Source organism: Schistocerca gregaria, chromosome X (genome assembly GCF_023897955.1).
Source record: "Schistocerca gregaria isolate iqSchGreg1 chromosome X, iqSchGreg1.2, whole genome shotgun sequence".
Classification (NCBI taxonomy): domain Eukaryota; kingdom Metazoa; phylum Arthropoda; class Insecta; order Orthoptera; family Acrididae; genus Schistocerca; species Schistocerca gregaria.
The window spans coordinates 609484710-609505825 of record NC_064931.1 but is presented as its reverse complement, the minus strand read 5'-3'; the positions used below and the strand labels follow the sequence as shown (position 1 = coordinate 609505825).

General features: G+C 40.6%; 1 protein-coding gene and 1 non-coding gene across 2 annotated transcripts in view; one reads left to right on the top strand and one right to left on the bottom strand.

Annotated features, from left to right (window-relative positions):
* The window catches only part of LOC126298239 (glutamate receptor ionotropic, NMDA 3A-like), an 821644-nt gene that overhangs the window by 650712 nt on the left and 149816 nt on the right, over nt 1–21116 (top strand). The gene's annotated exons all lie outside the window — the stretch shown is intronic.
* On the bottom strand, nt 13783–13857 carry Trnas-cga (transfer RNA serine (anticodon CGA)). The gene has a single exon. It is a non-coding gene; the product is annotated as a tRNA-Ser (tRNA).

The following is a 21116-nucleotide window of genomic DNA, read 5'->3' as shown; positions in this document are numbered from 1 at the left end:
CCCATGAGTGTGTACTGACTTCGGAGCCAGTCAGTACTAGATGCTTGAAGATAGAATTTATTCAGATCCAAAAACAATGTGCAACTCTCCTGCATTTGAGAGTAAATTGTAAAACCTTGGAACACTTTACAATGAGATGTAGGAATTAACACACTGACTGCTGTGTGGCCGCCAGCAGAGACAAGAGGCGGCTCTGCAGTGCCGCCGCAGGCCTCGTGCGGGTCGGCGTGTTATTCCACATAATGAACTTATGGACCACGTGATTGCTCAACGCTAGGAAACGAAGACAAATCCTTAAAAATACAAAAGTTGCCTACAAAAGAAAGTGATACCGTAAAATTGTATACCGACGTCGTTTAAAACACAGCAATAGTTATGATCAGTATAAAAACCTCAGGCTAATTCCTTCTAATAAGTCACGTTTGTGCTCTCATGTTCCTAACAAAAGAAGGTACTACAAATTGAAAGAAACGAATGAAGGAGCGTGAAAGGAACATTAACCCTGAAGCTAATTGCATTCCATTTTGCTGCCAAATATCGTCAAGCATACCGTTTCCGAACTGTATCATGAAGGATATCCACTTTCAAATACGAATAAACTGGTAGCAACCAGCTCACATAAATTTGTGATCAAGAGTCTGGAAAAAAATTGCAAAAAGGAAATACCAGAAAGAACACACTGCCCGCACTACGTTCGTGCTGTCACACTATCCAAGCCGGTTAACTGTGACTGCGCTTTGCAACGGACCGTGGAAGACTAGGGAGGACTAAATCTCCGTGTGTCTGTTTTGGCCGCAGTGACCTGGCTACTGAAGTTCTGGCTAGTCAGTGCACAAAAACCTAACAAAGTAAGCCGATATGACTCTGAAACACACAACAACGTGACTATCGTAATACATGCAGGCAAACATGCATTCACGACGAAACGGAGTTCTTTCAAAGTTTTTTTTTTTTTTTTAATCAACCGGGGAAAATCCTCCAGGAAAAGGCTAGCTTGAACAGATTCTGATGAACACGTGAAACACTCATAATAAATTTCATTAATTCACATTTGAAATTTTACCTACAAGAAAATCCCCTATTTTACGCCGTATTAACAACTTTTTGAAGAGTTGATACCACTAAAAACTAAATTATTTGTTAAAAATTATATGATGCTACATGCAGGACAGTTATCGCCCCCCCCCCTCCCCAACAAAGAGAAAGTAATGCACCATATTTAAATTATTTCCTGAAAAAAATAATGAATGCCGATATTGTGGTGGTAAATTCTAGAATCCTTTGCGGAATATCAGAAACAAACCAGTAGAATTAAAATATTCCTTATATTGTCAGCTATGAAGCTTCATAGAACTTAGTGAGATGCACTAAAAGTCTACGTGCAGGGCAGAATATCAACTACGTGCAAAATTAACTTAATTTGTATCGAAAACGTTACCTTTCCAGACTGAAGCAAGCTACTCTCCAGATATTTGGCACTGGTGTATTGCGCGACTGAAGAAACGTTTAAAAATACAGCGATTTCATCATTTGGTACAGGGTTCAACATGGAGCACACTGTAAAATTATTCGAATCTATTTTTCATAAAAGTTGCTCTTGATTTTCATTACCTCTTAATGAACCCAATGAAGAGAAATTAAAAATCTTCGTGTACATTTTGCGTTGAAAGAGGTGTTCTATAATTGAGTCTTTAGAAAGACACAATTTCGTGCATGTATTCAATTATCCTAATTCATTCCTGTGCTATCAAGATGAAAAACGAAAAATGATTAGAGTTGATCGACCAACCGTCATCGACGTTACTCGAGACCTGCGACAAGCTTGGATTGGACAAGGCTGGGAAAGGAAATCGGCCGTGTACTTTGCCTTTTCAATGGAATCATTCTGGAGTTTGCTTAAGCCATTTCGTAAAACCATAGAAAAAATAGGGGTAGCTGGGAGGGAATATGAAAGCCATTTCTCCTGAGTGCGAGTCCAGTGCCTTAACTACTCCAACTCTAAAGGCAGATATTGTGAAATTAAGGCCAGTTTGATTGGACATGAAATATTTACGACATTCCGAAGGGAAAACAATCTGTCCCTTCCCTGTCTTGGGCATTTTATACAGAAACTCTTATACGGTGTTCCCTATCGGTTACTTTAAGACAGGAGAAGTGTACAAGCAACAACCATGAAATTCCTAACAAGTTTAAGTTATGACTGTAACTATCTTAAAAGTATCAACAGCTTGTGAAATCATTTAAATATCTTCTCTGAAAATTGTAAATTTACAAGTAAGACAACTGTAACACTTTAATGCGTTCATGACAGTTGTACAGGTTGGAACTGGACGTCAACTTCTACAAAATTGTAAGTGTGGGATCTTTTCTGCAGACTGGTGAAAAGACTTTCTGACAATTACGATACTTGTTCGCTGCAAGAGAGATTTTGAGTAAATCTGAGTGAGGACGGAGTTTAATTCAACACTATTTTCAATGTTGAGTCCAACTGGTCTTACAACGGGCCTGGTGCGCATTCTTTAGTTACTTCAGCTGTTTTTCAGTACCGGTTATGCTTACTTCAGTTGGGTTGGGTTGGGTTGTTTGGGGAAGGAGACCAGACAGCGAGGTTTTCGGTCTCATCGGATTAGGGAAGAACAGGGAAGGAAGTCGCGCGTGCCCTTTCAAAGGAATCATCCCGGCATTTGCCTGTAGCGATTTAGGGAAATCACGGAAAACCTAAATCAGGATGGCCGGACGCGGGACTGAACCGTCGTCCTCCAGAATGCGATTCCAGTGTGCTAGACACTGCCCCACCTCGCTCGGTCTTACTTCAGTATCACTAGTATTCGAAATGGCGGTACACAGAGTCCTTAGTGGTGATTGCATTGTTAAATGGAGAATTTAATATTTCCATTTCTAATGTGTTGTCCATAGTTTCAAGTCTTTATCGATCCATGAGAAACTGGATGGAAGAGTTCTCTCATCTACTTTACATAGGACAATGCATGTGTTGTCTACATTATGCCTTTTTCCTCTAAAGATGATTTTAAAGACAAGAATCTGGATGCATTTATTATATATTATTTCGAAGTTTTTAATTATCTTTAACAAAAAATCGTTAGGAACCCTTCACAGAGTGATTTTCGACTGAAAAAATGGTTTACTTGTCTTCAGTGCGATGACCGGTTTGATGCACCTCTACACGACTCTTTATCCTGTTCAAGCCTCATCTCTCCGTAATTACTGCAATATACTTCCATTTGAAACTGTTTACTGTGCTAACATCTTGGCCTCCCTCTACAATTTTTATCCTGCACACTTCATTACTATATTGACGAATCTTTGATGCCTCATGATGTACCTTATCAATCATACCCTTCAATTAGTCAAATTGCGGCATTCACTCCCAGTCGATTCAGTTTATCCTCGATAGTTAACTGATCTACCATCTGATCTTCAGCGTTCTTCTGTAGCACCACGCATTAAAGGTTTCTATTCTCCTCTTTCCGGAATTTTTTTTTTATCGATCTCATTTCACTTCCCGTACGTTTCCATTCCAACATGTTCGGAAAAGACTCCCTAAGAAATTTATACTCGAAGATGATAAATTTTACTTCAGAAATGCGTTCCTTACTATTGCCGGTCTGCATTTTATATCCTCTCTATTCGGCCTTCAGTTTTTGCTGCCCAAATAACAAAAATCTTCCATTTTTTACTTTCTCCTTCGCTAATTTTATTTCTCAGCATCATCTGATTACCTTACTTTTGCTTTTGTTGATGTTCGTGTCATCTCTTTTTCTAGACGATATCCATTACGTTCAACTGCTCTTCTCAGTTCCTTCCCTTCTCTAACATAATTAGAACGTCATAGACAACCCTCAGGTTTTTTATGCTAGTTGAACTTTAATCATCTTTCCAAATTTTTCTTATCTGCATCTTACTCAAAGCACAGATTGTATATAAATGTGGACAGCCTACAAGTTATGTCAGTCTGTTCCCCACTTTTTGCTTGCCTTTTATGTCCGGCTCTTAACGGTCGTCAGGTTTCTGTAAAAGCTATAACTAAACAATCTATGGCCTATTTATAAAGGAATTCATCACAAATAATCATCTTTCAAGAGCCATGTTGTACATTCGAATCTTTGTGTTGTAACATTCGTCTCTGTCTGTAATTTTATCAGTTTAACTGTTTAAATGATTTCTCACAGTGGTTGGCTTTTTAGCGGATTTTTCTTTCTAGCCTGTATTGAAGCTAACATCCAGCATCTTCCGCTGTACATCCGTAATCTGTTGAAATGGATCTAGTTTTCTGCTTACAAGTTGCCTTCGGACTAAAATGGTATTTGACGGACTTTCAATACGCCCAATTTTCAGGTATCGAAGAAAGGAATGCATTTCAATATAATCGTTATCTGAGAGTAGACAAGCGGTCAGGCAGCGGCAGAGAAATGAAGCCCGTCTGTATATGAGCAGTATGAATAATTTGGGCCGGTTTCCTTGAATTTTTTCCGGCGCGCGCTGGCGGAGCAGAGCGTAGCAGGCCGGGCGGCGTAGTCGATGAGCGGAGGGCAAACACTCCAGCGCCGAGCTGACCTCTGCACCTGTACCAAGTCCCTGCTCTCACAATAGCCCGACCCTCCCACCCAACTTCTCTTATCTGGGCGTTACAGAGTTCCTCCTGTGGCGTCACAAATCAAGGCGTATTCTGCGGAAATCCACTGGTACCCACATCACCTCTCTCGGAAAGAGAAGATTACAAGTTTATTGTAGGAAAATGATCCTCTGTTTTACGATGCAAACATTTTGAAAGTTATTGGAGCCGAGGTTGATACTATTATAATATTGGTGTGAACAGTGTCATGTTCTACGATAATGTACTGGGAATGTATATAAAGAGGTGATTTTGTAGAACTGTATTTTCAACCACACTGCCAAATTCATGAACTCGCTGACATCTAAAAGATGAAGACTTTCCGTTTCGGAATCACTGAGTGATTGTGGAACCAATTTTATTGAAGTTCGACAGGCATTTACGCGACAATTTTGTGGATGGTATCTCACAAGACCAATTCGAAGATAGTACGAAATACTTCGCGCTGCATTTGTCATTAAAATAGAGAAGGCGACAAAGAAGCGAAGTATAAGTGAAGATACGGTTAAAAATGTGGGTATTAGCTTTCTACATTGTCTACTCTAATAAACGCGGTTTGTCAGCTATCAGGTGCTGTCATCAACCTCAACAGTGAGGAAGCTTTTATTGATTCGATTGTAGTGAATCCCGTAACCTGAACATACATAAACGGCTGCCTAATAATCACATGAATATTTAGAGGTAATTTTTAAGTAACTGCGAGTAGAAAATGGGTTTATGTGAAATATAATGGTCAGAATATTCCGAAGTTTAACAAGAAAAGTCAACACATTGTTTTGAAGTTTCCTAACGATATGTTATAGTATCATTTTCTCTCATCAAGAAGACTATAATACGACATGTGAATCCTGACATGTTCAAATATTGGTTATTTCCGTAACTCCCATTGATGGAAGAGGGCAACACCAAGTCCAACAACATCGTGAACAGCCCTTTAGAGAGCACGGAACTAAACCTACTGGATCTAATTATTCGTCGTGCATCGATCGCATACAAAATGGCCTTTTCATTTAGAAACTCTCAGTGTGATTTATTCCTGTGGAATTTCGCAAGAAACTAAATTCTCCATAATCCACTTCCAGCGACGTTGCCACAGTTACCAAAAACATACAATACCTGATCATCAGGGATTAGCGAAAATGCGAGTATTAGTACCTGGACTACACGTAGCTGTAACATAAGCTGAGTCTAATGTCAGTGTAGACATTCCAAGCTTTAATAGTACGATGACCTCGTGAAATAGTTTAGTATGTGGTGTCGTGTCACTAGTAGTTGCTGAATAACCAAAAGAAGCTAGGCAATATCTTACATTCAACAGTATCTGCATCTTTCATGAAAGGAAGATGTTTAGGAAAGAAGAAGAGAAAGAAGTAATCCTAAATAATATTGTTAGGACACTGTAAGCACAAAATTATATGTAAATGTAAATTTATTTCAGGCCATTGTTGATGCTTTAGAATATATAGGACTAAAATGCGTAAAGTTCAGAGCAAGTTAATGTCTCATTTTCACATTTAGAATATAGTAAAGTAATATTTTAGTGTCTACAAAAAGCCTCCATGTCGCAGTCGATAACGTAAATTAGTAAAGACGTTATTTTGCACCTTTTACAGTTCCTTCAAAAACTACCTAAACACTTAAGTGTAACTTTGAAAGAAAGAAACAAATTTTACTTTTTTATATTTTTCAATGGCAACTTCGCTACAGAGTGCCACATTTCGAACCCTGTGACCACAGTAAGGTTATTTTGTGTTGGAATTTTATGATACTGAAATTACAACTAATCCTACCAACCGATCATCTAAACAATAAGAGAAACTGGTTGGTAGCGTGTTGGTCATCCTTCGGCTTGTAAAACCACTGTATCTAGTCGCGGAAGCGATTCTCTACGCCCTTGGTATATTGCCTTTGGCCAATGGCGGCAGATGTCTTCGCACTAGACACGCAGTTTCTACAGATTTCTAGTCTGCTCCAAGCAGGGACTCATGACATTCCAGATTAAATTTCAATAGTAAAAAGTTATTTCAAGAAGGGAAAGAATTAAGAAGCTACATTTTTTTTAGTGTACATTCCGTAGCGGACTACAGCCTGGGCATTAAAGAACTTGAAAGTGATCCATACGTCAGGTGAGGACGTCACACTAACCTATTACTAGTGTTTCATAAGCACTATATGAGTTGACAATGGAAGGAAGACGTGCGATTTAAGCCCTGTAATCCCCCCGACCTCCCTAATTTCAGCTGTTGTCCACAGTAGGAAAAGTCTTTTACGAAAAATTTGAGAGGACCGAAGATTACAATAAACTTTCTAATTTACTTAGTTTTTCGCATAAAGTTTGGTGCAGTTCTTCCCGTATAGGGGTCTGATTCTTGAAGCTTAAATTCTCACATTTTAGGTCCTCGTGGTTGAATTGATGTAAATAAATTCGAAGATTATTGTTGCAGAATTTTTTATTACTCTGATATATTTTGTCACATTTCAGTATATCATATAGACTTGAATTTTCACATTAAAAAAGCCAAAATTACATTGTACGCCCAAAGTACAAAAACACGTCCGACCACATCTGAGGCGTGCTTACTACTACTTCACTCTGCAGTAATAATATTCCAAAGAGTTTACAAGTTTTCTTGACAAATGAATTTCTATTAGTTTCGATTATTATTTCACAAATTAATCCAGAAATAAACATATTAAACAGTAGTAGATTGAGTAATTAATAACAGAAATTTTAAGTGTGCCAAATAATTCGTAATTTAAAATGTTTCTAAAAAAATTAATATTAACTGTACATTCAGAGCTAGTACGTATCGATTGTAACATCGAAAATAAGTAACATCTTTTCATTAATTTTTGCTGGAAATACAACACATTGTGTCTAAAATTATATTAAATGGAAGTTTTCAGAATAGCAGCTAAGATAATATTTTCCTGCCCAAAATTTGACAAAATAATACTGTTATCGACAACTACTGTTGAGGGAAAGTAATACTAGAGGAGGATGTCCCGTTACAGCCCTTGTCTGCCAATTTCCTCCTCCTCAGCAGTAATCTGTGTTCCTAGAACCGATGTCTTCCTTCTATTTTGTTTGGAGGAAAATGAAGTACGACAAATTAATTAGATTGCACTAATCGAATGTTCTGCAAAATTCTATTTATCTGCTCACGAACCTAATTTCGGCTTGGCTTCTTTGGCCATCGTCAGGTGACAACGGAATGTCGCAGCCACAGATAAAATGAGACGCGGTATATGGAGTTTATAGAAGAAAGTATAATTTTTTTGTATCGCAGGAACTGTTGCTCATAACTAAATGCGCAAATTTAACATTTTACTTGGAATTAAATTTAAAATGTTAAGCTGTTCGTGAACAGATAATTTCACAGAAGGTTAAGGAAGTACTTCCTCCATAATACTCTAATGTTGAGCCAAACACCGATGGGAAATTCAGTTGGTGTTAAAATATAAACAACTGACATCATTTAGCCTTAATTTCTCGGAAGGTAGCAACAATGTATCAAGCTAACACACCCTCCACCGAACGCAGTCACTACCTTGGTAATTTTGGGCCTCCACAGTTGAATAACGTGAATGTTAATAGACGCCACCACAATTGTGATTAGCTGTGCGTTTATGACGCCACAGCCGGTTCCACTCTAAATGGAAATCCTCAGTTAAGAGACAGAGATATTAAAATATACGCTCCTCGAAAATTCGCCAACAGTCTTCGTAATTAATACTCGCAAAATATTCATAAGTCGCGACCAAAAATATCTAATCCCTGCTCTGATGTAGGGGAGGGCCTGATCGCCCTAATCAGATCAGAATAAATAAATAGAATAATCGCCAATCAAAAAGCTGAGGTGCACACGCTAGAATGTAACGAGCACTCCGCTTCACTTTGCCGACCGCCTAGTCAAGTGCAGCCAACAGTACGTATAGACAAAACAACACGCAGCGCTGTACTTGACCGGGATGGCAGGACCGTCCATAGGGAGAAGTAACGATGTAAACATCATGCCGGGCATCTACCCAGAGCAATATGTCGATTTAGGGTACCATAATCATTTCGAACAAAAGCAGTGACTTCGAAGGTGAGAGTGTAACTTAATAGCCCCAAGACACGTACCAACCAACCGACGAAATGATCGCCCAATTTCGTTTGCAGCCTACGTACATTTCGACCGGCTTTACTCAGAGATTAAAGCGCCGCAGTGACAAAACTTTCGTCAGAAGATTCGCAGGACAGCGCTACACACGGTGTCCGCTGTCGGGTGCGTACCCAACCGACTGCTTGACAAGAAAAGTTTGTCGGTCAGCTGGCTAAAGCACCTGCACATGTCCAAGTTGTCGGTCGCTATGTCGACTGGTGCGTGAGTAGCGCCCTTAATAAATACATATAGATGCAAGCTCAGCCTAAAATTGAAACAATAAATTACATAATGCACCACTTACCCTATGAATGCTTCAGTGATGTTTTTAGATGAACGAATTACAGAGCTGAAAGTTTAGCGTGAAAGGGAACAAACAATTATTCAATCAACTACACACAAACCAAAGTAGACCAGAACAGTTATGCAAAATACAAGAATAACAATAATCGGTGCTTTAAATGGCCGTATCGTTATTGTACATGTAAAACAGCAAGTAACAATAATTATACAAAATTATCGTGATTGAGGGATATATAAATGGTTCAAATGGCTCTGAGCACTATGAAACTTAACATCTGAGGTCATCAGTCCCCTAGAACTACTTAAACCTAGCTTACGTAAGGACATAACACACATCCATGCCTGTCGAGCAGTTCCAGATTGAAGAGTCTAGAACCGCTCGGCCACACCGGCCGGCATGAAGGACATAAACAAACAGAGACTATAAAAAGCCGTGTCGTCTTTACATATGTAAACTAATTACTAAACAGGATGGGTACAGTTGTCTGTCGTTAACAAGAATAAAACTGAGCTCTGTTAAACTTATGTAAGTCTGCAGGCTTTCGGGGCCGTTGTCACTGAAGTTAAAATCTTCTGCGTTATTAGGCCGCGTCATATATCTTCTAAAATGATCGCAAGGGGAGGGGGGAGGGGGGGGGGGCTCGCAGAGGGAATCGAAACGTCGACCATTTTAGAAGAAATATGACGTGGCCTAATAGCCGAGAAGATTTTAACTTCTGTTAAACTTGTTAGGTGTGTTAAGCAATGACGTTTCATTATATGGCTCTTGGGTGTAAAGAATATAAGTACAAAAATTGCATCAGCATCAGGGAGTAATGAAAGATGATTAAATTTCTCAAATAAACAAGTTCATCGTGAATTGCGAACAAAAATAAAAGTGGCTTTGCTAAGTACGTAAAAGTACTTTAACAAGAAGGCCAAGTGTAAAAAATAAAGACACTGCGCAGAAGCAAGCACCACTTTTTGTAAGCCCCTTAATTGTCTCCCATTGCGAAGCATTAAGTTTTAAAATTGGCTCAAACGTGCCTACAACCTTCCTCTGTAATAGTTCAGATGTGCTACGGCATGAGACATGACCCTCGGACTTGGCGACGCTGCAAACAGAAAGGTGTCGGCACATGTTAATGATGTTACATTGGCACCGAATTTCACCACAATTCTGCTCAACACCACTGCTGACGTGTCACACGATGGGAAGGTCGTCACACATCCTCTTACCCACATTTCACCCCTTCTTTTGACCCCTGAGATCGAGGTCAGAAACGCGACACCCACCCGGTTTTCTTATGGGAGGTCGCTCAAAATTGGCACTAAAAGCCTTCAGGGAGTGGCATAAGGGACGTTAATGAAACCAACCCTACCTTGGAGCGCTGATTCCCACACACTTCGATTCCCGGCAGGGATGGGGATTTTCTCTGCCCGGGGACTGGATGTTTATGATGTCCTCACCATTTCATCATCATCATCATTCGTTACAGTATCTAGATGGGACTGTGTACAAAACTTGGACTGTGTAAAAATTGGGATTATGTACGTGTGCTGATGACCGCGCAGTTGAGCACCCAATAAACCAGGCACAGCCACACACTTCGCAGTCAAAACCGACAGTTTGCATTGCGATGAGCAACAGAACGAAGTTCCTTACAACGCTCGATACCGCTGACACCACCTGGATCATTCAACCCTGCTCTAAGGTGGTGGTTATGGTACCGATACCTACGATGCCACTGCTTAGGTTGGCACTACGACAGCGCCCTCTAGCCGGCGCTGGAGAGCTCTACGAGCATCGCTACAGATTCTCCCAATTTCATCAGGTGCAGACAGCCAGGACACTTCGCCCGACCTTGCAAGTTATGTAATATGTCTAAATATGTTTATCCACTAGTAAAGGTGCTTAAACCGTAACGCAGTGCCGTGAGATTAGTACCTTTTCCTGTTCCTTTTCCTTACCCACGCACCGCCTCCCAGGCGGGATACAAAAGTGGTGGTAAGTTCCTATGAGACCAAACTGCTGAAGTCATCGGTCCCTAGGCTAACACACTACTTAACCCAACTGAAACTAATTTACGCTGAAGAGAACACACACACAATGCCCGAGGGAGGACTCGAACCTCTGACGGGGGAAGCCGCGCGAACCGTGGGAAGGCGCCTAAGACCGCGCGGTTACCCAGCGCGGCTTGCTCTAAGGAAATCGTGATGATGCAACGCCATTGAACGTGATCTGAAGCTTTGGAATGAAGTGCGCAGTTTTGGCTCTTGTATACACAGTGAAACCACTGGCCTTTTGAAAACCATTCGACGAAATGTGAAACTGTGCTCATGCTTTCTCAGCACTTCTAATTCACGCCCTCATGTGGCATAATTGCAGAATGGTGCATCATTGACATTTACATGAATAAAACAGTAAAGGATCCGTCTAAGATTGGTTCTGAATGGTCCCTAGTGGTTCCACCCAGTATAGCAGAGCATCGTTTACGGTTGCACTTCGGAGGACAGGGGGAGGGGGCGGGGTTGTTAGCAGTGTCGAACGTCGCACTGCGAGCTGTCGTTTCCTACCGCGAAATGTGTCGAAATCAATGCCTCAAGGGAAGCGGTGGTTTCATTGACACCCTTTATGCCGTCTCCTGAAGGCTTTTCGTGTCAATTCTGAACGTCGATGTGACTGAAAAGTGATACTTTTTTGCGCAGTGTATAAAAAATATACAGGGAGGTCTGAAGCAGTTTAAAAGGCTTGTAAAGGCGTTGCAGGGGAGGCTGTCGTGAGAAATAACTGATAAGAAAAAATTCTACACGTTGAGCTGTTTCCGAGTTATTTAGCACTGAAGTTAGGCAATCAGTTCGCTACCAGATACAATTACTGTCAGTTGTTCTCAAAGCGTAGATGATGGAGCACAAGACTGCTCATGCTTTGGCTCGGGTTCGCCCCATGTTCAATTTTCGTATCGCTGTCTTATTCGGTTTTACGAAACAAAATGCCTGATTGGCTAGCGTCAATGTTAATTAATTTGGAAACGTATTTTTTTCCTTAACAATTCTATCCCAGTATAACCTTCCCGGCAACAACTTTACAAACTTTTCGAACTGTTTCTGACCCTCTTTATACATAAAAATAACAGTAGGCACAGTATTGCAAATCACCTAGTATACTAACAGCAGCGTCTCTGCATTTCAATAGGCGTCATTGTTAAGTTTAAAAGGTCATGAGACATGCATGTGATAAGTAATACTAGTATACAAGGTACACTAAAGGAAAAAATGAGTTATAATACTTGTGCTTCAAAATGTAGTACAAGTAGATCAGAATATAAACAAGTATCCCAGCTCTTGCATCGTCACTTACAACAAAAGATTCTTTTTAGAGCGATAAATTGACGTATAAATGATTTAAAAGTGCAACCTGCCACTCCAAAACCTCCAAATTACATCGATTAAATTTTCTACCTATTACCAAAATTCGAATCTACAATCTCCGAATACCGTGCCGACCTATCACTGCAGCTGAATGTTCTCAGTTTCGGCAGAGTATTTCAATGAATACGGTACTCCGTTTCAGAAGGAAACGATAAAAGCTCTACCACTTATGAACACTTTTTTTGTGATGCTAGTCGCCTGAACTAAGCCCCACGAACCGCTCGTGTCGAAGCATCAGACGGAACTGTGTAATTAATCATACTACTTAGATCGCAGGAAAATGACGCGCTGCAACTGAATAACAGCGCACAACAGCATTTTTTTCTTTTTTTCCGATTTTTTCTGTTCGTTATAATTTTACAATCAGAACGCTTTCAGCCAATGTTTGCTTATAATAAGCAGGAGATCCACAGTACACCTCTCTAATTATACTAACATGCTGTTAGGAGTGTTAACATGGGTCTGATGGTTGAGGGCGTGGTTCACATTGCAGTGGTGCCAGTTGAGTCCATCAGTAGATCGGGTTTTACTTGGCATGGCCTGTTCCTCAATAGGTATGGGAAGCGGAGGCTGGCAAAGCTTAGAGGTGACAGTGTAGTGGGCGATGGTGGGATCATTCTTGGAAAAATTCCTCTAGTAGTTGGTGTTAGAGCTGCACCGTTTTTAGATTGAAATCAGTTGATAGGTATTCCTGCTAAAGGGAGATTCCTCTAACAAAGGGATCACCTTCGGATGAGGTGAAGTATCCAAGTAGTGAAAAAATTAGCATAGTTTATCAAAATATAAGACGGTTAGAGATAAAGTTAGTGAACAGCTGGTAGATGTTGACTCTGACATTATTGGTATATCGAAGCACCACTTAAAGAATTCGACAATTCAGAGGCTTCCTTTAGCAGGATGCAGATTAGCTGGCTGTTTCTCGAGGGGTCCTTTGCGGAGTGGGGAGTGGCTATGTACGTAGAACACAGTGTTCCATTTGAGTCCGTAGACGTATCACGGCATTGCACTGAACCTGCTCAAGCTAGAGAGGGTTCTTGTTTCACTTTATAGAAAGTAGCAGAAGTTAGTTGTATGTAATGACTTCAATGTTAATTTTGTATGTGGCTGTGCAAGACAAAGGATGTTGGACGATCTCCTAAATTCGTATGACCTGATGCAGACTGTTATTAGAAACAGGATGCACGGAAACAATAGAATAGCCATAGACAATATTTTATTCCAGAATGAGATTTTCACTCTGCAGAGGAGTGTGCGCTGATATGAAACTTCCTGGCACATTAAAACTGTGTGCCGAGCCGAGACTCGAACTCGGGTCCTTTGCCTTTCGCGGGCAAGTGCTCTACCAACTGAGCTACCCAAGCATGAATCACAGCAGTAAAGCTGTGAGGACGGGGCGTGAGTCGTGCTTGGGTAGCTCAGTTGGTGTCCGCAGCTCGTGGTCGTGCGGTAGCGTTCTCGCTTCCCACACCCGGGGTCCCGGGTTCGATTCCCGGCTGGGTCAGGGATTTTCTCTGCGTCGTGATGACTGGGTGTTGTGTGATGTCCTTAGGCTAGTTAGGTTTAAGTAGTTCTAAGTTTTAGGGGACTGATGACCATAGATGTTAAGTCCCATAGTGCTCAGAGCCATTCGAACCATTTAAAAGCCGGCACGGTAGCTCAGCGTGTTCGGTCAGAGGGTTACGCGCCCTCTGTAATAAAAAAAACTGAGACAATCGATCAAAAACGAACATAAATGGATGTCTTACGACGTCCGCGCCGAGCAGATGCAACGAACAAAAGCGAACAAAATGAGATTTAAAAAAAGTTGGTAGAGCATTTGCCCGCGAAAGGCAAAGGTCCCGAGATCGAGTCTCGGTCCGACACACTGTTTTAATCTGCCAGGAAGTTTCAGTATTCTTATTTATTATTCATTACTACATGGGGATTCTGTTAGTAAAAGGGTGAATGGCCTTTCAGACCATGATCCACAAATTTTATCACTAAAAGCTTTTTGCGCTCAGACAAATGTTATATATATTTCCAAACTATGTAGAAAAGCTAACCCAACGGAAATAGAGAGTTTTTAAACCTCGTTAAGGAACTTAATCATAGCTAACACTTGGTTCAAGAATCATGAAAGAAGGTTGTATATAGGGAAGAACCCTAGAGATACTAGAAGATATCAGATAGATTATATAATGGTAAGACAGAGATTTAGGAACCAGATTTTAAATTGTAAGACATTTACAGGGGAAGATGTGTACTCTGATCACAATCTATTGGTTATGAACTGTAGATTAAAACTGAAGAAACTGCAAAATGTGGGAATTTGAGGAGATGGGGCCTGGATAAACTGAAGGATCCAGAGGTTGTGGAGAGTTTCAGGAAGAGCATAAAGGAACAATTGACAAGAATGGGGGAAAGAAATACAGTAGAAGAAGAATGGATAGCTTTGAGGGATGAAGTGGTGAAGGCAGCAGAGGATCAAGTAGGTATAACGACGAGGGCTAGTAGAAGTCCTTGGGTGACAGAAGAAATACTGAATTTAATTGATGAAAGGAGAAAATATAAAAATGCAGTAAATGAAGCAGGCAAAAAGGAATACAAACGTCTCAAAAATGAGATCGACAGGAAGTGCAAAATGGCTAAACAGGGATGGCTAGAGGACAAATGTAAGGATGTAGAAGCTTATCTCACTAGGGGTAAGATAGATACTGCCTACAGGAAAATTAAAGAGACCTTTGGAGAGAAGAGAACCACGTGTATGAATATCAAGAGCTCAGATGGCAGCCCAGTTCTAAGCAAAGAAGGGAAGGCAGAAAGGTGGAAGGAGTATATAGAAGGTTTATACAAGGGCGATGTACTTGAGGACAATATTATGGAAATAGAAGAGGATGTAGATGAAGACGAAATGGGAGATACGATACTGCGTGAAGAGTTTGACAGAGCACTGAAAGACCTGAGTCGAAACAAGGCCCCCGGAGTAGACAACATTCCATTAGAACTACTGACGGCCTTGGGAGAGCCAGTCATGACAAAACTCTACCAGCTGGTGAGCAAGATGTATGAGACAGGCGAAATACCTTCAGACTTCAAGAAGAATATAATAATTCCAATCCCAAAGAAAGCAGGTGCTGACAGATGTGAAAATTACCGAACTATCAGTTTAATAAGCCACGGCTGCAAAATACTGACGCGAATTCTTTACAGACGAATGGAAAAACTGGTAGATGCAGACCTCGGGGAGGATCAGTTTGGATTCCGTCGAAATGTTGGAACACGTGAGGCAATACTGACCTTACGACTTATCTTAGAAGAAAGATTAAGAAAAGGCAAACCTACGTTTCTAGCATTTGTAGACTTAGAGAAAGCTTTTGACAATGTTGACTGGAATCCTCTCTTTCAAATTCTGACGGTGGCAGGGGTAAAATACAGGGAGCCAAAGGCTACTTACAATTTGTACAGAAACCAGATGGCAGCTATAAGCGTCGAGGGACATGAAAGGGAAGCAGTGGTTGGGAAGGGAGTGAGACAGGGTTGTAACCTCGTTCCGATGTTAATCAGCCTGTATATTGAGCAGGCAGTAAAGGAAACAAAAGAAAAATTCGGAGTAGGAATTAAAATCCATGGAGAAGAAATAAAAACTTGGAGGTTCGCCGATGACATAGTAATTCTGTCAGAGACAGTAAAGGACTGGGAAGAGCAGCTGAACGGAATGGACAGTGTGTTGAAAGGAGGATATAAGATGAAAATCAACAAAAGCAAAACGAGGATAATGGAATGTAGTCGAATTAAGCCGGGCTATGCTGAGGGAATTAGATTAGGAAATGAGACACTTAAAGTAGTAAATGAGTATTGCTATTTGGGGAACAAAGTAACTGATGATGGTCGAAGTAGAGAGGATTTAAATTGTAGACTGGCAATGGCAAGGAAAGCGTTTCTGAAGAAGAGAAATTTGTTAACATCGAGTATAGATTTAAATATCAGGAAGTCGTTTCTGAAAGTATTTGTATGGAGTGTAGCCATGTATGGAAGTGAAACATGGACGATAAATAGTTTAGGAAAGAAGAGAAAGAAGCCTTTGAAATGTGGTGCTACAGAAGAATTCTGAAGATTAGATGGATAGATCACGTAACTAATGAGGAAGTATTGAACAGGATTGGGGAGAAGAGGATTTTGTGGCACAACTTGACAAGAAGAAGGGATCGGTTGGTAGGACATGTTCTGAGGAAAAAAGGGATCACCAATTTAGTATTGGAGGGCAGCGTGGAGGGTAAAAATCGTAGAGGGAGACCAAGAGATGAATACACTAAGCAGATTCAGAAGGATGTAGGCTGCAGTACGTATTGGGAGATGAAGAAGCTTGCACAGGAGAGAGTAGCATGGAGAGCTGCATTAAACCAGTCTCAGGACTGAAGACCACAACAACAACAAGGAATAAGAGTGGCAGGATGTTTATAGTGCCGATAACATAGATGACAAATATAATGCTTTCCGTAACACATTTCTCGTGCCCTTTGAAAGCTGTTTTCCATTACAACGTTCTAAACAGGGTACTCACAGTAAAAGGCAGCCGGGTGGCTGACTAGTGCGATAAGGATATCATGTAGAACTAAGTGAGAACCATTCCAAAATGTTAGAAGTAGTCACAATCAAACTATAGTAGTCCATGAGAAACAGTATTGTAAGGTACTTAAAAATGTTATTAGAAAGACAAAGTGTACATGGTACGGTAATTGAATAGCTGATTCACAGGATAAAATTAAAACGATACGGTCAGTCGCGAATGAAGTCTCTGATCAGTAGCACACGGTCAATGATATAAATTGAGTTCGTAGTAAAAATATTTCTGCTACTGATATGTAAGATATATGTACAGTATTAACAGTTGCTACAGAGAATCATACAACTCTTGGAAAATGTCCTTCCGACAGTGATGCCTGAAATACTCCGCTGTGATACTGATAAGGGGGCGATTGAATCAATAATTAAATCACTGAAGACTAAGGACTCTCACGGGTATGATGGAGCGCCTAGCAGAATATTAAAGTACTGTGCTGCACTTGTTAGCCCTCTACTTAGCCATATTTGTGATATTTCCTTTAAACATGGTCAGTTCCCTGAGCGATTGAAGTACCCAATAGTAAAGCCGCTTTGGGACAAACGAATAATGTTCACAATTTTAGACCTGTTTCTATGGCATCAGTGTTTGCTAACGTTATTGTAAAGGCTCTGTATGTAAGGAAAATTGATAATTTTATTTCATATAACTTGCTATCAAATGAACAGTTCGGTATTAGACGTGTTTTAAGAACTGGAAATGCTATATTCCCTTTTCTCCTGTGATGTTCTGGCTGGATTAAACAAGAGGTTTCGAACGCTAGGCATCTTTTTCGATTTAACTAAGGCGTTTGGTCGTGTTGATCACTAAATGTTGCTCTAGAAACTGGACCATTATGGAATACGGGGAATAGCTCACAGTTGGTTCACCTCTTACTTTAACTAAAGGCAGCAAATGGCTATGATGTGGGGTCTGACAGTGCCACAGTTAAATGGGGGGGGGGGGGGTGCCCAGGGATCAGTTCTGTTGCCACTTCTGTTCCTTATTTGTGTAAATGATATGCACTCCAGTATTACAGGTGATTCTAAAACATTTCTTTTTGCTGATGACACTAGCTTGGTAGTAAAGGATGTTGTGCGCAACATTAGCACTGTTTCAAATAACGCAGTTCATGGCTTGTAGAAAACAAACTAACGCTAAATCACACTAAGACTCTTCCCATTGTCAAAGGATATAAACAGGCGGTTCGGGCAATAACAGGTGTAAGTCGCGAACCTCTTGTCAACCCCTGTTCACTAGTCTGGGTATTTTGACATTAGCATTTCAATATATATATTCTTTACTGTCGTTTCTTGCTAACAATATCAGCTTATTCCCAAGAAGCAGCAGCTTTCACTCAGTTAATACAAGGCAGAAATCCAATCTGCATTTGGATCACACTTCCTTGAGTCTTACGCAGAAAGGTGTGCAGTATACCGCTGCATCCATTTTCAATAAGATACCACAAGAACTCAAAAATTTTAGCAGTAGTAGACGCGTTTTCAAGTCGAAACTAAAGAGTTTGCTTATGGATCACTCCTTCTATTCTGTCGAGGAGTTCTTTGCAAAATTAAGATGATTCCCGTGTTATATTGTTGACTGCGTTTACATAAACTTATGGCTTGTCTTTTTTGGGTTCATAAACTTTTTTTTACCTGTTATTACTTTTATGTTATAATTTCATCTACTGACACGTTCCATGATCTTGGAGATTTGCTCCTCAATTTAGTTCTACGGAACTAGACCTATAAAATGAAAAAAATTTAAAAAACCAATATCTCTGTCATATTGTCAACACTATCCATGCTTTCCTGTCCCATATCTATTACTATTTTTTCCCTACTTCGTATGCCAAACTTACCCTATCATTTCCACTCTTCTCCTGTCCTATTAACTTCTCGACATTTCCAGCTGCCATACATTTCTGTTCGATGATAATAAAACTAATTTCTCTTAAATACATAAATCCGTTACTACGTTAGTTACTATCTCTATTGTGTATGGCTCACGCATTTACTTTGCAGATTCGGATGTTAACTCAAGAAGGATCGCTGGTTAGACGTAAGAGAGGGCCTATATGCCATAACATTATCAGCTGAAATAAATGAATTCAAAGTGACCGAAAAGAGGAAAAAAACACCCCTCTCCCAACTCATCTGCGTAAATGTTGCATTAACCTACAGTCCTCGAAAGTTTTACGAGTGACATTGGACTCGTATTTGGGAGGACGACTGTTTGAAACCCCGTCCAGTTATCCAGGTTTTTGTTGTCCGTTATTTCCCTAAATCACTTTAGGCAGTTACCAGTACGGTTCCTTTGAAATGGCATGGTAAGTTTTCCCTTCTATCCTTCCGCAATGTGAGTTTGTTTTCCATCTCTAATGACGCCGTTGTCCTCGGGACGTTAAACCCCGATCTTACAGTTTTTCTATAATCTTTGAAAGGCATCATGCGCTATGCCTCTATTTACGCAAGCGATTACTCTCTCCCACCCACATGTGTCCCATACCAACAGGTAAACAACCATATCTCCGCAAACAATAAAACACCTTCGCCAGATCTACAAACATTCCCCGAAAAGTGTGCTAGAGACCGCATGCCTCATTACTATGTGAATGTCATCACGTCGGCAACATTTTCCGAAAACATATTTAGAAAAAGCCATGTATCTAAAAGTGATGTGAAATGTGTGCCTCGCCCACTTTTTACAGATACACTGTACCTCTTGATTTGTTTTTCAAGTCTCAACTAATGCATGTTTAGGAGGGATTTTATATCATCAGAAGAAACTGTGATGGCACTTCTGTGGGACCTCACGAAAAGTGGGTCCTTACATCTCTTTGAAGAGTAGCAAACTTACTGGCGTAAGTACGTCCCTTGCAAGTGGATTCCAAGTCGAGAATGTCACCCAAAAGTATGAAGAACGACGTAAGTTCAAATGGTTCAAATGGCTCTGAGCACTATGGGACTTAATATCTGAGGTCATCAGTCCCCTAGACTTAGAACTACTTAAACCTAACTAAACTAAGGACATCACACGCATCCATGCCCGAGGCAGGATTCGAACCTGTGACCGTAGCAGTCGCGCGGTTCCGGACTGAAGCGCCTAGAACCGCTTGGCCACCGCGGCCGGCAACGTTAGTCCAGTTCCAAAAGAATCAATTATAGTTTTTAACTTTCACTCTCAAGTAGTTACTACGTTTAAAAAGAGCAAATGAAATTGTCTGGTCTGAGAAGTACACCATGGGAATGCTACTAGAGCCGTAAACTATTTTGAGTACAAGGCCTTAAGAACATGACTCCTTGGATGGAGCTCAGTAAGCTAAGGTTCGCACTATAGGTGCACAGGTAGCACATGGGTATTAAATAATATAATAAGATACTGCTGTACTTCTCGATACCATGGGCCACGTAAAAATCTGTAAAGACGATGCTGGACAGGGTGGGGAGTATTCTCACAGGTGTTATACACGTCTGTCTTGAAGATTAAGCTGCATTGGCACAAAATTAATTAACGAAATGCAGGAATATTCAATAAAAACGCTTACACAGGAATCTGGTATTTACGCAGAGCCGATAAGCCCTGCAGCTCGTTTTGACTAGAAAGGTTTAGTGTGAGGTCATCCTGAAAATTTATTAATGTATAATCGTATAAAAGTCTATTATCTTGACGAAAATGTCTTATCTTGCCTGGTTGTTGATGCTGGAATACTGTTGTTATGAGAAAAACTGAGATGCATAATGACAAAATGCATCATAATTAATGGAATGGGTTGCGTTGTTTTAGGGAAGGAGACCAGACAGCGAGGTCATCGGTCTCATCGGATTAGGGAAGGACGGGGAAGGAAGTCGGCCGTGCCCTTTCAAAGGAACCATCCCGGCAGTTGCCTGGAACGATTTAGGGAAATCACGGAAAACCTAAATCAGGATGGCCGGACGCGGGATTGCATAATTAATGGAACTGGTCAAGAAAGTGCACCAGCATTCAGGGAACTCTCTGTCCTCCTGAACCACATCTGCCTCGTACAATATACATTCTTCAT